The sequence below is a fragment of the Vigna unguiculata genome, chromosome 10 (genome assembly GCF_037176805.1).
Source record: "Vigna unguiculata cultivar grain cowpea cultivar isolate G323 ecotype 2 chromosome 10, ASM3717680v1, whole genome shotgun sequence".
NCBI classification, from domain to species: domain Eukaryota; kingdom Viridiplantae; phylum Streptophyta; class Magnoliopsida; order Fabales; family Fabaceae; genus Vigna; species Vigna unguiculata.
In genome coordinates, this window is record NC_140801.1 from 5,969,734 (window position 1) to 5,984,857 (window position 15,124).

At 33.7% G+C, this 15,124-nt stretch overlaps 1 long non-coding RNA gene across 1 annotated transcript; it reads right to left on the minus strand.

Moving 5' to 3' along the window:
• Positions 1-2: 2 nt before the first annotated feature.
• On the minus strand, positions 3-14,573 carry LOC114172640 (uncharacterized). Its single transcript, XR_014985131.1, has 7 exons — positions 14,422-14,573; positions 14,253-14,311; positions 1,408-1,453; positions 726-1,219; positions 548-629; positions 368-466; positions 3-285 (listed from the first exon to the last, which is right to left on the minus strand). It is a non-coding gene; the product is annotated as an uncharacterized LOC114172640 (long non-coding RNA).
• Between the last annotated feature and the right edge of the window lie 551 nt (positions 14,574-15,124).

The window sequence follows — 15,124 nt, forward strand, 5'->3', positions numbered from 1 at the left end:
AAACTTAATGATGTTTATATTTTTAAAAAAGTATAATATTACATGAAAAGAAATTAGCAAAAAAAACTAATATTTGTAGTACTCATCCATCATGTTCCATTTTTGCTAGACTGTGGAGCCAAAACACTTTAGACAAAACATTGTTCCTAACCTTCCCTATTTTGTTATATAAGGAATTATACAACTAACCTATAAACATTTACTAATGAGATAAAAACACCAATCTTCCCTGACTTCAATGATTTGATTGTCAGAATATTGTTGACATCTGCAACTAGGAAAATACTACAACAAAGAAAAATAAAATAAAATTAGTCAATCAAAATCCTACTACAAATGAATAATACATACAATTAAGATAACTTACATCTATTGGAATTGTCCCTCCTTCACAATATGTGACAATTTCCTTCATATATCGACAAATGTAATACCCACAATCATGGCCGTTGGATTGTTTTGGACACTAGAAAACATCAATACAATTGGTATTAACCTTCAAATAAAACAACATCATTTGATCTTCAAATACACAATTATAATTTACCTTAATTGGTGTCCATTTGATATTGCTTAACTTAGACTTTGAAACCATAGACCCTCTTTGAGCTCGGTAGGTTTGTATAACCCTTGTTAATAATAAAAATGAAGCATACATAAGTAAAAAAATATATATACAAAAATTATACATATATATGTGTGAATCACATTAAGAAGATTCTTACATGTCAAACAACTTCTTCAAATCTTGCCTCATATTAATGTCTTTCGCCAATGGGTCAAGATAATAAATTATCTCCATTATACAGTGGTGTTTTTGCATCCATTGTCAACCTATCAAACATTTGAGGACAATCTCGCATATCCTCTTCAATAATGTTTGCAATCTCCTCAACTTGGTCTAAGTCATATGTTGTGTCAGTCTCTTGTGGTGCATAACTTGTGCTATCATGCCCATTATGTGCTATATCATTTTTTTGATTTTCACCATGTTTGGTCCAACATGAATAACTTTTATCAATTCCGTTGCATACTAAATGTGCTTCTAACTCATCTGCGTTCACTACCCTTGAATGACAACACTTCAAGCAAGGACAAATGATTCTACTAGGGTTTTTTGCATGCTCAACTGCAAATCTATGAAACTCTTTCACCCCATCTTCATATTTTTTTGATAATCGACTAGCAAACATCCATTTCCGATCCATATTTTCTTGAGCTATCATGTTAGTTACTATAATATTAGCTATATAGAAATCAAGATACAATACAATAATAAGACTCTTATTCCTAATCTAATAATTTTAATTTCTAAAACAGAAAGCTAAGGAAAATTCACATGCATACATATATTCTTCAAACTAACACCATTTCCAATAAGAAACTATAAAATAATATTCATGTTACCTCAACTTTGAAGACACTGTGATTTGTGTGTAATGAAAGTCAACAACTGCAAAATTTAAAGAAGAATAAAAATACAATTATTAAAAATGAAAGGATTAGTTAAATAATAGCATATAATGTTTCATCCACCAATATAAAATTTGTTTGAAAAAATACCAATAAATAACTAGTATACATTATAGTAATTCTAGTAATTTATTTACTTCAATATAAGTTTAAGATAAATAATACAACTGTTACGCAATGTCCTACTTTGATATATTTTTAAATTAAGTTTTATTATTTTTTATTTCTAATGGTTTATACTTAAAGCATGTTTGTATCGTGAGTCAACTTATTGGTTCAATTTATATAAACTTTTATATAAAGCTTTTATAACATAATATGCTACCAAACCTGTGAGATGAATATCTACTGACACAATATTCCAAAATGAAATTATGAAAATAAAACTATGCGAAAAAAATTCATATATACCAAACCAAATAAAGTGCACCTATTGATATCAAATACCGAATAAAAAAATTTAAAAAAAAAGAGAAGAAGAAAAAGAGTGATAAGGATGAAATTTGTATGTAAAAAAAGAGTGAGGCTCCTTCACTACCTATATATATATATATATATATATATATATATATATATATATATATATATATATATATATATCATAATTAAGGAAAGAGTAAGCCAAAAAAGAAAAATCAATACTCCTTGCCAAAATCTATTTATCATTTATTACCATTTAGTTCAATATGGTCAATGATACACTGCAAAAATCACTCATACCTAGGAATAGTGGTCCCTTGGTGCAGTGTGTAAATTGTTGATGACACGATTTAGCGTTATCTCTTTTTTCCAATGACCGGCCACACCTTTTTTTTAACTTAGGGGTCCAATTCTTTAACCAAAAAGCAACCCTTCTCATTCACCTTTCTAACTTTAAAGATAAATAAAATCAAAGCTTAGTTTCTGTTTTTGCACTAGTTCCCCTAATTAAGTAAAAAGCAGTTGGATCAACAATTCAAAGGAAACAAAATGTTTTCAAATTTAAAATCTTAAAATATTAATTTTAATTTTCAAATTTCATTCACTTCAATAAGCAAATCATCTTATACCTTCGTCGAACAAGATTATTTTTCTCATGTACTAATGTCTCTAATCTAGTGAGTTTTTCTTGGTTTATCTATATTTGATTGACTAGAAAATAAAATGAAAAATGCAATCAAATAAAATGACATAAAAAAAGTACTATAATGGGATCCCTGTGCCTTTACTTTTTAAAATCACATTGACATAATTTACTTCTTGATGTGTGTTGATATAATGATGATAACAAATTATTTAGAAAAATTATTACATATGTAAAATAAAAGTAGAAATTGTATTCAACTCTAAAAATAAAATAAAAATGTTGTAGGAAGGAGGGTATTAGTATGTGGTGAACATTGAAGCAATCAACATCTAATAAATTGGTGAAGCTGGTGGACAGACATGTGTAGAAAAGATAGATACAGAGCATGCCATGCATGTAATCCAACAAAACCAGCCAACAACATATGCATTTGTGCAAAAAAAAAACAGCGTAGTGGTTTTCAAAATTCCTGTGTGTGGCGACTCATCTCTGCAAATATATCCTGCTTTTATAACTCATCTCAGTCCATAAAACCCTGTATAGTTTAACTAAAAACACATCACTCCAGATTCTTCCGTAAATAGGCCAAGTTTAAAGCCTAACCAAAAATGGGTATTGATTTTGTGACACTTTTATATTCGCTTTTAAATTCCATATAAGTCTGACAAATGATTTTGAAAATTTGGATTTAAGCTTATAATTCATTTATAGAAACCAACTCCATGAAAACTATTTTCTCTAAATAGTTTTGTGAGATACTTAAATTCTACTTCTCTACTAATATCATTTTAAAGTTTGGAATAAAGACTAATTGATATAATGATGATATGATGATGTTAACTTATCATATGTAAAGTAGATTACCTATGATACTCCTAATATAATAGAGGATTTTTCCTAAGAAGGAATATCATCAAATCTACAAAAGATTAGCCTAAACAAAACTAAAAGAAGTCAAAGAATCAGTGACCAAAAAAGTGATATCACTGATGAAGTGAAAAAGACCATACTTGATGAAGTATCCTGGTTGAAGCTTAATGTAAATCAAACTAAATAAATTGTATTAACCATATTTGCATCCCATACTCATGTTGATTGTTATTCTACTCTTTCATTTAAAGTTTGGGGGCCAAGATATTTTTCTGTTTGCCTGACATTACAGCAATCACCAACTCATTTATAACCTTAGGTTCACTATCTTATTAAAATAGACAATCTCTGCAAAGTCATAGTATCATGTATAGGGGATGCTACTACTTTCCAAATGTAAGTACTTAAACCTTTTGGAAGAAACAGTTCGGATAAGCATTACTGCTAATAGAAGATATAATAATCTTTTGGAAGAAATAGTTCGGAAGAAACAGTTCGGATAAGTCATACTACTCTGTTATTTTTCCTACATAATTCACAACCTCTTTTCTTTTGTAGTTTCTTTCATTCACTAAGGGAATCTAATAATAGTCTATACATGCCAACCACAAGCATCAAGCTACATAATATATGATACAATTAAGGGCCAGGGGTGAATCAAGCTACATCATATATTAGATTGTTTATTGAAGACCTAAGCAAGGATTTCAAAACTAGAAAAGAAAGAACAATCACTCTCTCTTCCTTCTATTGTCCACTGTAGGATTCCTCATATCATTTTTAGCTAGACCAGAGTCAAGGGGCATACTGTATGACATAGGAGAAGGAGCTTAGTAGGTGCTGTTGTGGCATCAACGCTTGTAGCAGGTACTGGTGGTAGTGCAGATATAGGTGCCCGAGCTGGAGTTAAAACAGGAGCAGGAACTGCAGATGTGGCACTAGGTTCAGGAAGTGATCTTGGTAAAATGTGTTTTAGTGGATTGTTCCTATAATTCTTCTAGAAGTAGAATTGTTGTCTATGAACCAGTTCCTTAAATACAAAGACAATGGTGTTTGGACAATTTGCGAGATACAAGTAAAGCTAAGCAACTATTTTCGGTTATTTATTTCAAAGATGTCCAGTAATGCAGGCCATCAACCTTATTAAATGTTATTTTCTCAAAAATACCTTATGTTCCACTAAAATTTTCCCTAGTCCCCAGCCATTGCCAAACATGAGTCCCAATTTCTTGCCCTAGATTACAAACAATTTGAAATCCATGTTTTTCTTTCAACGATAATGCATATATATTGACATTGATGGCAAAGATAGATAAAAACAATACAAAGAATGAACAAAGATACAAAGAATCGAGGAGAAAGGAAGAGAATTTGGTACTCAATGAAGGAACGTGCAATGGTGAATTAGGCTCGTTGTCGGGTGATAGGAGAACTGGTTTGCTGCTGAAAAAATTGATGGAGAAGAAGAACGAATTTCCCAAACCCTTAATCGATAGTGCCCACTTGAAATATCAATGTTGTTGTGCTTGAAGGATGCGACTGTTGTTGCTCTGGTTGGAGACGCGGTTGCTCTGGTTTGAGACGCGGTTGCTATGGTTGAAGACGCGGTTGGTTCTACTGTGGTTGCAGACATAGCAGCTTCTACTGTGGTGGGAGATGAGGCTTTTATAGTTTTCGTGTGAGGGTTAGACGAAAGAAAACACAAATGCGAGGCGCGATGGAATTTTTTTATGATACATAGACAACGCTCTTCTGCATAAACGCTCTCACTTGATTACAAAACGCTATCTATTTAATCTATTTAAAATGATTTATTTATTTTTAAATATAAATGAAACATACACAATGCCTTTACGAAAGAACGATAAAGTGGAGAGGTTGAAACATTTTTAGTGGAGATGCTAAAATAAATAGCGCTTTTTCACTTAAAAGCTATATATTAACATAACGTAGACAGCGCTTGACTTTGTAAATGTTTTCTATCAATTTATATTAAAATATTATTATTTTTAAAAGTATAAAACAAACATAGATAGCGTTTTTTCTAATAAAGCGTTATTTATGTATAACGATTTTTATAGCATTTATGTAATAAAGCGCTGTCTTTTAGTATATGTTTTAATACATAGCATTTAATTAAATAAGCGTTGTCTAAATAGCGCTATCTATTCCTAATTTTGGCGTAGTGAGAAAAGCCTAAGATAGGAGGAAAAGTCAAGAACATTCTACATAGGTAGAAAAATCTAGAACTATTTATACAAGTTCTAGCTAGGAATTTTTTGAATAATCTATGGGTCTATAAATACCCATATACACTACCATTTGTAAGACAACAACTAACACAATATCTAGTACAACTACTCCCAACTACAAAATACATTTTTTCAACTACTACTTTCACATTCTACTATCTCCACATTTTCTCTATCTCATCAACTATTCCTTTCACATCCTCTAAATACTAACAGTGGTACCAAAGCTACATTCGGTCATCTATTAGGCGTAGAAAAATTATCCTATTACTTTCAAAACCTTCTTTTTATACTTCCAAAAGAAGAGACATTTTTCTCCTAATCCATGGCTTCTAACAATGTTAACTTTTCTTATGTCCCCTTACCAACTTTTACTGCTGAAATTTTTGACCTTTAGAAACTCAATTAAAGACATATTTTATCTCACAAAAATTGTGGGATATTGTTCAATGTGGTTATACAAAACTAGATAATACTGAGACGCTATCTGAGGAGGAGCGAAAAAAAGCTTGAAGATTTTGAATAAGAGGATGCCCAAGCATTGTTTGTTCTTCAACAAATTGTTGGAGAAACTATTGCCAGGAAGATCGTGGATGCAGAAACTACAAAAAGGGCATGGGATATTTTGGAAAAAATTGAAAGCAATGAAGGAATTAACAGGTACACTCTGTTAAACTACATTATCTCATAAGAGAATTTGAGACCATCAAAATCAACGAATCTGAGACCATTGAAGAATACTATGGTAGAATAAAAGAAATAGCGAATAAAATGAAGTTATATGGAAAAGAAATTAAGGAAAAAAGAGTGGTAGAAAAAATTCTTATCACTCTCATAGAAAAAATATGATTCCATAGTAACTTCGATAGAAACTTCCTCAGATTCATCTTCTCTATCGATAAATAAATTAGTTGGTCTCCTCGAAGTGCACGAAGCAAAATTTAATAATCATGCTGATACAAATTCAATCGAGAATGACTTCCAATCAAAGCTCAAATTATAGTCCAAAAGGAAAGAAGAATGAGGAAAGAAAAATTTAGAAGAATATTCTCGAAGCAGAGATTCTAGAATTTTCTATGGAAACAAGAAAAATAAATATCCTTATGTGGCATTTGCAATAAGTCAAGTCATGAAGAAAAAGATTGTTGGCATCGTGGGAAGCCAATATGTCAGTACTACAAGAAATTTGGTCAAGTTGAGAAGTATTGCCATAATAAAAATAAGCATCAAGCAAACTTTGTCAAAGAACATAATCAAGAGCAACGCTTATTTTATACCAATCAAGAATCTCTTAGCAGAGGAGGAAGTTGGTACTTACATAGAGGATGTAGCAATCACATGGCCAAAGTTCGGTTGGGAAACGACACCACAACAGAGTCTTAAGGAAAAGGAACTGTCATGGTGGAGACAAAGAAAGGTACGAAATTCATCAAGGACGTTTTACTAGTTACCAATCTTAAAGAAAACTTTTAAGTATTGGCCAAATGATGGAGAATGGATATTCTCTTCACTTTGAGAAAGATACATTCAAAATTTATGATAGTAGAAGGTTAGAAATCAGTGAAGTAAAAATAGAGAAGAGAAATAGAAGCTTTCCCATTAGCTTCAAACCTAGAACTAATATTGCCATGAAGGTAGAAATTGATGACTCGTGGCTTTGGCATAGGAGATTTGGCCACTTTAACACACATGACTTAAAGCTTCCATTATTGCTTGAAGAAAAATAATGAATCATGTGAATGATGTCTTCTCGGCAAATAAATCCGATTACTATTCACAAAGAAAATGCATAGAGAGCAAAATACTTACTGAAGTTGATTCATATCGATGTTTGTGGACCAATGAGGACACATTCACATCACAACAACAGGTACTTTATCCTCTTCATTGATGAATTCTCTAAAATGATATGGGTCTATTTCTTAAAGGTAAAGTTAGAAGTCTTCGAAATATTCAAGAAATTCATGGCCCATGTCGAGAAACAAAGTGGAAAACAAATAAAAGTACTTAGAAGTGATCGTGGAAATGAGTACACATCTCGTGACTTTGACAAATTTAGCGAAGATAAAGGCATAGAACGACAACTTACAGATTCATATACTCCACAACAAAATGGTGTGTCAAAGAGAAAGAATCGCACAGTCCTGGAGATGGCGAGATCAATGTTAAAGGAGAAATGACTACCAAATACATTCTAGGCTGAAGTAGTCTACATTGATGTATACCTACTCAACAGATTTCCTACTAAAGTAGTTCAGCACAAAACTCCAATCGAAGTTTGGAGCGGGAAGAAACCATTAGCTAAACATCAAAGAGTATTTGGATTTGTTTGCTATATTCACGTTCTAGACCAAAAGAGACACAAACTAGAAGACAAGACCGTACGAGGTATCTTATTGGGATACAATACCTAATCCAAAGGCTACAAAGTTTACAATCTTTAGACAAAGAAGTTAACTATCAGCAGAGACATTGAAGTAGATGAAAACGCTACTTTGAACTGGGAAGAGGAACAAATTGAGAGGAAGACAATATACATGTCCAATAATCAACCATCTCCAAGCCAAGAAGATAATGATCAATATGCTATTATAACCCCAAAATCTCCTGTAACTCCAACATCAATTCAAGATCAAGAAGAATCATCGCCTGAATTCACTCCGAGACAAATCAGATCTTTGAATCTTGCAACATTGTCATACTAGAGCCTAGAACCTTTGAAGAGGCCACAAAACAAAAAGAATGGGTCAAGGCAATGGAAAAAGAGATAAAAATAATAGGGAAAAACAACACTTGGGAGCTAACAGATTATCCAAAAGATAAAGATATCATCTTAGTTAAATGGGTCTTCAAGACAAAGTTAAACCCCAATGATACCTTCCAAAAACACAAGGTGAGGTTGGTAGCTAAGGGTTATTCACAACAACCAGGAGTAGACTACAATGAGACATTTGCTCCAATCGCATGACTAGACATAATAAGAACTCCAATAACCCTTACAACACAAAAAGGATTGAACATCTACCAATTAGATGTCAAGTATGCATTCCTTAATGGTGTCCTTGAAGAAGAGACCAATATAGAACAACCATTAGGATTTGTGATTAAAGTCCAAGAAGCCAAAGTGTTAATATTGAAGAAAGCTTTATATGTTTGAAACAAGGTTATTGTGCATTGTACAACAAAATCAATCAGTATTTAACTAATCAAGAATTCGAGAGGAGCAAAAGTGAGCCTACACTATACATCAAGATGAAAGGTCAACATACTTTTTTAGTCTCTCTATATGTAGATGATCTTATTTACACTAGAACCAATACAAAGATGTTGATGGAATTTAAAAAAGATATGATGAAGACCTTTGAGATGACTAATCTTGGCTTGATGAGTTATTTCGTTGGCATAGAGGATGGAATATTCATCTCACAAAAAGAAATATACAAAAGATCTACTAAAGAAATTTAAGATGTACAAGTGTAAACCTGTAAGCACACCACTAGTGACGAATGAGAAACTACAAAAGGTGGATGGAGCACCAAAGGTCAATGCATCTTGGTACAAAAGTCTAGTTGGAAGTCTACTTTATCTGACGTCTACACAACCATACATCATCTTCGCTACAAGTATTTTATCAAGATTCATGCAAAAGCAAAGTTAAATACATTTTGGCTTAGGCAAACGAATTTTAAGATACTACAAGGAACCAAAATATTGTAGATGGTAGAAATCCATAGGCAAGCCAAGGTTGCTTGTTTATACCATTAGTGATTAGGCAAGGTCTTGAAAGAGATAAGTGGAGGAGTTACCACTTGAACCCCTTGCTCAAGATAAAATTCACATACACATGCATTGTGCACCAAAATTCATGTCAATAACAATTGCATGTATATTCCAAATCTACCTTTTACATTGAATACATCCCCTTATTTTAGTTATAGTTAAAATCTACCGGGGATAGAGTATTAAACCAACTATACAAAGTTAAGCACCTAATAAATAATCTCTAAAAAAAACACCTAATTACCAACCATTAAACAAAGTATAAAACAAATCAATCGCTATGTAGAGCATAATCATACTCATGATGCAAGCTCGAGAGGCACACATGTGACATGAGCATTGAGTGTCAATACCTTGTCGTTGAGCGACATGCAAGTAGGTTGTGAAAACATTTGTTATGAAATGTGCGTTGGGCACCTACTTGTCGTCTCTGAGCGCCTTCCATTGGGTTGTTCTAAGGCTTTCCTTCTCCTCTTCTAATGATGTTAAGCTAAATGTAGATATCTGTCTCCTTATGATTGCATCAACGTTGGATCCTCCCTCAATGCCTCATCATGCTCATCAGGTTAGAGAGAATTTGACTACGAATTCAAGTTGGAGTACTATGTGAACCCATTGGGTGTGCCATAAACCCTTTGAAATGCTTATGCAACAAAAATTGTATTCAATCCCTCTTACACCACTTCAGTAAGTCAACTGCAAGTGTGGGAAGGATTCACGTAGCAGGATGATCCAATTCGAAAATGTGGTAGAATTAATTGAACCGCCAAGTAACCCATATTGTTGCACATCTCAGAATAATCAAAACAGAAAGGGAACACTACTAATATGGATATATTTGACCAATGAAACAAGTGCACCACGTGTACTCCCAAACCAAAAGTGTACCAAACAGAACAACCAAACAAGGCCTTGAATATGCAATTTTCCACTATTTGTGCACTAGTGTTGGGTATACTTAAATGTGGGTAGTTGGAAGTTGTTATATTAATTGTCTAGGAGATTGCAAATGGTTGAGAGTGGGTCTAGTATTGATTAAGCGTGAAATATAGTTCATTAATTTTGGTTTAGGTAGTTGTTATATTTAATGAATATAGTTGAAGGGTCATGTCCAAAGGCCTATAAAAGGACAATGTAGTGCTTCATTATAAAATACAATAAATTTGAATATAGAGAGTATTTATCCAGATAGACTTATTTGTAACAAATTGGCATCAAAGCTTAAGAGCCTGAGTGTCTGAGTGGGTTAGAGAGTTTGATCGAGATGGTCAACTTAGCTAACAGCATGCCCCTATTAGAGTTATCAAAAGGTGTAAGCTATGATAACTGGAGCCTACAGATGAAGGCTCTTCTTGGTTCCTAGGAAGCATGGGAGGTGGTAAAAAATGGGCACCAAGAACCAGATGACGTTGGAGAACTGATGATAGCCTAACTTGCTACGTTAAAAACAACACGGGCAAAGGACAAAATGACTCTATATGTGTTGTACCAAGTTGTTGATGAGTCCGGCTTTGAGAAGATAACAAATGATATGTCTTCAAAAGAAGCGTGGGATATTCTGGAGAAGACATACAAAGGGGATAACCGTGTGAATTAAGTCCAACTTCAAACTCTCAGAGGCGAGCTTTAAAGGATGAGGATGAAAGAAGCTGAAGGGGTTGCCGAGTACGTCTCTCAAGTAGAGACCATAGTGAATCAGCTCGGTAGAAATAGAGGGACGTTGCTCACTTGCCGAGTGGTGGAGAAAATCTTGAGGTCGTTAACCAATGACTTGAGAATATAGTTTACGCAAGAAGGAAACAAACTTCCTCTCAAACGACGCTGAGAAAGAAGGAGTATTAATGATGAGCAGGAGATCAGGTGCCGAGCTAAGTCTGAGTTGTTCTGACAACTTAGTTTGGTACCTTGATACAAGAGCAAACAACCACATGTGCAGGGACTAGAATCTTTTTAAGGAGTTCACCCAAGTTGATGTCGGACACATGTCATTTGGAGATGCATCAAAGGTGGCAGTAAAGGGTTGTGGTACAATCAGGTACCTGTAGAAGAATAGCCGAGTTGGAGAAATTAGAGACATGTACTATGTACCCGATCTCAAGAGCAACATATTAAGCATGGTCCAGCTAATGGAAAGGCTACTCGATTCTGATGAAAGAAGTTTGGAGTGTAAGAAAGTCGAGTTTCTGTCACCTCAAAATGTTTGATAGCAATTCTTATGGTCTTGTTCCAACTCAACAAATGACCAAACTTGAATATCAGAGCAAGAAGTACATGTTTATTGGGTACGATGAAAAACCAAGGTGTATAGGTTGTTCAACCCAATAACAAAGAAGGTGATTATGGGTCGAGATGTTCAAATTGATGAAGAGAGCAAGTGGAAGTGGAAAAACTCAAAGAAGGAGTCTAGAAGCTCGAAAATAGATACACCACCTGTTGTGAAAGATCATGAGACTTTTGATGAAGAAGATAAACCTCTACAGCCTAGAGCGTGAAGCTTACAAGACATATACAACTCCATTGACGAAGTACATGTTATATATTTCCTTGCATATTCAAAAGACTTGAGTTTTGAAGAGGTCGTGTAGGAGGAGAAGTGGCAGAGGACGATGAATGAGGAGATCAAAGCAATCGAACGCAACAACACATGGGAGCTAACCGATCTACCCAAAAGAACTCGGCCTATTGGCGTAAAATGGGTGTACAAGAAGAAAACAAATGTTTAAGGTGAAGTTCAGCGATATAAAGCTCGGCTATGATGAAGTATTCACCCTAGTGAAAGGGATGGAAACAATTAGGCTGCTTATTTCCTTAGCAGCTCAACACAGATGGATAATCTTACAAATGGATGTGAAGTCGATATTTCTGAATGAAGTCTTGGAGGGGGAAGTATATGTTGAACAACCACTCGAATACATGCGAAGAGGCGAAGAGAAAAAAATGTTGAGATTGAAGAAGGCACTTTATGGCTTGAAGTAAGCTCCACGAGCATGGAATGAAAGAATCAACACCTACTTCAAGAAGAATAGGTATGAGCAGTGCCCTTATTAACATGCTCTTTACGTCAAAAAGAAAGGAGAAGATGTGATGTTCATTGCCCTTTATGCGGATGACCTTATCTTCATGGGAAATAATGTCGAGCTGATTGAAGCTTTTAAAAAAGTGATGAAGAAGGAGTTCGAGATAACCGAGTTAGGTTTTATGAAGTATTTCCTTAGTTTGGAAGTCGTTCAAGGGAAGGACGACATCTTTATGTCGCAAGAAAGGTTTGCTGAAGATATCTTGAAGAACTTTAAGATGATGAGTTGCAATCCAGTTTCCACCCCTATGGAACCGGGCACAAAAAATTTTAAGTATGCATATGGAAACCGAGTTTATACAAGAAAATACTAAAGTCTGATTAGAAGTCTCAGGTATCTTACAAATACTAGACCAGATTTAATGTTAAATGTTGGAATAGCAAGTCGGTATATGGAGGAACCGAGGTATACTCATTGGAAGACCCTAAAGAGAATTCTAAGGTACCTGAGAGAAACAATGTCACTTGGCCTGATCTATACTAGGACGGATGATTACCGACTAGTCGGCTACTCAAACAGTGACTAATGTGGTGATGTTGATGACCGAAAAAATATGTCAGGATATGTATTCTGCATGGGGAGCATGGCGTTCACTTGACTTCCAAATAAACAAATGAAGGGCAGCACCAACATATGACATCAAATCAATAAAGGTTAGACTCCCAAAATGATTCATTTGCGACATGATAAACGAACATGATAAAAGCACCGATTGAGGTTACACCAGCTTCTAAATGGACTGGGCTGTTGAAGGGATCAATCATCGCAATAGCTGAAAGATGGACAAACTCTTTCAACTCAGAACAATATAGCAATATAGCAGACCAAAGATGAAGAACAACAATTGCATAACCGAACCAGACAGTGACACAGGTTGAGTTTTGTTTGACAAAACTAGAGACTGGACTTTTGTTTGATGAAATCAGACAACAGATGAACACGAAGACCTCGTCTCATTTTATTTCATGCAAGGCAACCAAACTCGATAAACCTTATGACCTTACTTGACACTCTTGGTTCAACATATTTTATAGTGGAAAGTTTCATTTGACACATTCTGAAAGAGATATTACAAGAAAAACAAACTAGATTTTAGAATATAACTCGTGCATAAGATAATTATGAAGAGGATTGTGGATCCACAAACTTGCATGAAAAGTACGAAAAAGAAATCGCCTGAACGAAATTGTTTCATCTAAGTATTAAAACATGGTAAGACTATTCAGAGTCTTAATTAATCATTTGAAAAGCATTGAATATCATAAGATGAATCAAAGAATAATCAAATGGAAATATAAGATTATAACGTAAAATCTTTCTCATGAGGATCAAAACAAGAGATTTGTAACTATATATGACGAATTTAATGCAAGGGATAAGAAATATCAAGATTATTTTCTTCTACTTCATTCAAAACCTTACTTGTCTAAATTGCTGAATATGTTTTTACTAATTACTTGGAGAGGTTATCTCTTAAACTAACCATTGAAATTCTAATTCAACAGGAACCAAAATTTAGAAGTAAAATTAGAAACTTCAACTTTAATGTTATCATTTAACTCATCAGAGGAAATGGTATTTTTATTCTTCCATGTGGCCCATAATAACACATGCACAATCCTCGAGATGCAAATAAAGCGTTATCATTAAAGCGTTATTTGATGTGAAAGAATACTTAAAATCATTTGAGAAAAAAGAAAGCGATGAAAAGAAGAGGATGTGTTTTGTGTTTACCTGGAGATATGTGTGTTGTGAAATCTATTACAGTTCTTCAAAGACTGAAACAATGCTCTCTGCAATTAGAATTGAAAAGCCGAGACTTAACTTTCTATCTCTTAGAAAACCAGAGAATTGAAAATAGAAAACATATGATGAAAAGCTGATGGATGTGATTTGTGTTTACCTGAAGATATGTGTGTTAATTATGCAATCTTCCACAAACCTTCAAAGACTCAGATAGATATTAATAATGCTCTCTGCAATTAAAGTTGAAATGAAGCATACCATTCAGACTTAACTTCTTCTCTTCTTTGTTCTTTTGAGTAAAACCTTGGAACACTCTAGAATCTCATACTAATCCATTTCAACACGCATTCCTTTCCTCCTAATAAACAAAAACATCTCTTCCTTTACTTTACAACTGTTGAATCTTTTCTACTGTCAGCACGCATTGCTGCTCGGAAAGACAAAGCATCTCTTCCTTATCATTCTTTTACTTTGCTAATCTTCCCTCTTTGGCCCACATGTTTTAATAATTTATTTTTATTAAAAAGGTCAATTTTTTTATTTCTTAACTATTTATGGTTCATGATCATTTATTTTTTTATTTCTTTGAACGTGTTTAACACCATGAAGGAAGTGTGTGTTAGACTTTAAGAGTAAATTCAAACTTCAAGGGGGAGTTGTTTCGATGATGATGCTTGAATACGTTGATACTAAAGATGTATTTATAGCTTCATTGTATACATAAGATATTCACGAGAATTTCAGTTTAGTACACAATGTTTAAATTAACCAACTAAGAGTTATTTTAAAAAGTTAATAACGTGTGAAATATATATTTTATTTGCTTAACCAATTCAAGTTCCTATAATCCTTTAAATAAT